Here is a 2,677-nt window from a genome sequence, read left to right on the forward strand (position 1 = left end):
ATCGGCGGGGTGTCGCGCGCGTGCTGGCAAGTCATCGCCACCCTGCCCAAAGAATCCCCAGTCCAGTTGGGGTGGTTCTCTGGGATATTATATGGGTCAGCGGCGATGGCCAACCCTCCCCCCCACTCGGCGAGGCATTGCATTATCATGCCCTGTGCCCCCGCCGAGTGGTTCAAATTTGTGTGGGCGAGAAAGCAGGGCATTATGTTGCCCGTTGTTCCTCGCCCACATCAGCCGTCTTCGGCCCCGGCGCCTCCTTCATTTCGACGTCGGCGACAGCCGGCGGCGCTTGATTCGCCACCGGTGCTGCCGCCTCCGCCGAAGATCCGGAGGTCGAGGGGGGGCTGCTGGGCTTCGAGCCCCCCCTTCTTTTTTCTCGCTGTAGCCGCGGTGCAGCCATCTCCATCTATTCGGTGCCCCGAGGGGCGGCCGAGCGCCCGGCACGCAGGGCAATCGGTCCTTTCGCGGCATTGGTTCGCCGCGTGACCGATGCCCCCGCACCGGAAGCAACACCCCGACCTGTCGATATTGCTTTTGCACCGCTGCCGCACGTGACCGGACTCCAGGCATCTATAACACTGGAGGCCCCTGGCCGGCAGCAGCGCAACCCGACAGGTCGACCACCCCACTCTGACGCGTGGGGTGGCCACCAGGCGCTTGGCCGCCACTACTGGGCACCTAACCCAGGCCGTAAATAGGCCGTTGGGAGCCCTCCTGATGTCCCCCACTTTGATCTACAGTGGGGGACACTCGCCAATCTTGGCGAGTTCTTCGGCCACCTCCTTAGAGGTGGCCGAATCATCTAGACCGGAGACCCGGAGCTCTGCGCTCTTCACGGGCCGGGACACTTTAACGTCGTCCCGGTCCGCGAGCACGGCCGACAGCTTCTCCGCCAGCTTGTCGGCCTTGGCATTTTTGTCCGGGCCTCCGATCTCCCAAATGAGGGTCTCCGTAACGGCCCTCCTCGACTTGAGGTCCTCGATCCCTAGATCTTTTAATGAGATCGAGGACCTCGCTTTACTCACCACCTCGGCGTACGATGCTTGGTCAGCACATGTGATGGTGACCGCCGCCGAGGTGGCTGCTCGAAGCCTGGGGAGGGGAGGTTTTTGGCCGGGGGGTTTTGCTCCCCCGGCAGCGCTCCCCCTCCCTGACTTCGCACCCTTCTTGGAGCCGCCCCCTGTTGTTTTGTGGCCGGTTTCTACCTTCCCGCGGGCGGGCGGCTGGGGCGGCGCCGCTGTGGCCTTTTGCGCCTTGGCGGCCGCCCTTTTCGCCTTTCTGGAGACGACCTGCGCCTAGGTCGTCTCCCCATCGGCCTCGCCCGCTCTGCGGGGGTTTCCCCCGGTGCTCGAGGGGGCCCGTGTAGAGGGGGGCGGGCACGCCTTCTTTTTGTTGGCAGCGGGGGGCCTGGTGTCATTGCCCCCCGCTGTCCTGGCGCTTTTCTTGGGAACGGCCCCCGCCTTCGGTTGTTTAACGGCGGGGGGCCACTCCCCGCCCCCACTCCTCTCCCTCTGTGGCGACTGGTCCCTCAATCGGGGGACCGCCCCTATCTTCGGTTCCCTAACGACAAGGGGCCGTTCTCTGCCCCCACTCCTTGCCCTCTGTGGCGGCTGGTCCCTCAATCGGGGGACTACCCCCATTTCTTTGAGGAGGCGGGGAAGGAGTCGTGAGAGAACTCTCTCCATCCTCTCCTCCTCCTCCCTATCGCTCCCGCCGCCGGTTGCCCTCGCCCTCCTCCTTTTGGGAGGGTTCCGAGCAACGGGCGAGGCCCGGTCGCTGTCTGACGCCAGGGGGTTCATCTGTTTTCGAATCCTCTGGAGAGGAGGAAAGTCTGAAAACTGGCGTTCTCAGATCCTCCTCCGTAAGCGCGACCGGGACCCTCGCCTCCTCGTCCCCAGAGGTAGTCCCTGGTGTTGGGGGCTTCTCCTGCGCGCCGACCGAGTTGCGGGCGCCGGCCGTGGATCTTCTTCCGGCCGGCGTCGGCTCAGGTGTCGGTGGGAGGTGGGAGCGGGGGGATCTATTTTCCCGCTCCACTATCCTCATCAGCCGCGCGTTGTTCAGGCGGAGAAGCTTCACATCAGCCCGAAGGCGTCTCCTCTCCTCCACCCAGCTCCTTACGCCAGAGAGACTGGTGCCATCCTCGGCCGTGGAGCCTCCACCGGACATCTCGCCTGCCCTGTTGATGGTGACCATGAGGGCTGCGGAGAGCTTCGAGAAGACTCCCTACAGGTCCCTCACAATGCCGCCCTTTATATTTTTGGAGCGCTCCACCGCCTTCGTGAGCGTGGCCAGCTCCCTTGTGGCCACGGCCGCAATCGCCTCGAGGGGCTGTTGCACATACTCTTCTACGAGTTCAACAGCCCTCTCGGCGGCCCTCTTGGCCGAGGCGGAGGAAAGCGCCACCTCTGGGTCTAAGATGATGAGGTAGTCCTTACTCAATCGCCTCGCCCTGGCTTTGTCAGCCTCTTGGGCCCTGGCCTTCGCCGTGAACTTTCCGACGTTTGCCGGATTTAAGGCCGGCCGGCCTCTCGTCCTCTTATTTTGCTCCTCCTCACTAGAGGAGCCAATCTCTACGGCTTCGATGGGCCATTTGCGGCCCTCGCCCCCTATGGACGCCATCGAGGCCGTAGATGCCAACCTCGATAGGTTGCCCCCAGAGGCGACCGAACCGCGCCGC

This window comes from Mycetomoellerius zeteki, unplaced genomic scaffold (genome assembly GCF_001594055.1).
Source record: "Mycetomoellerius zeteki isolate Tzet28-1 unplaced genomic scaffold, Tzet1.0 scaffold623, whole genome shotgun sequence".
Classification (NCBI taxonomy): domain Eukaryota; kingdom Metazoa; phylum Arthropoda; class Insecta; order Hymenoptera; family Formicidae; genus Mycetomoellerius; species Mycetomoellerius zeteki.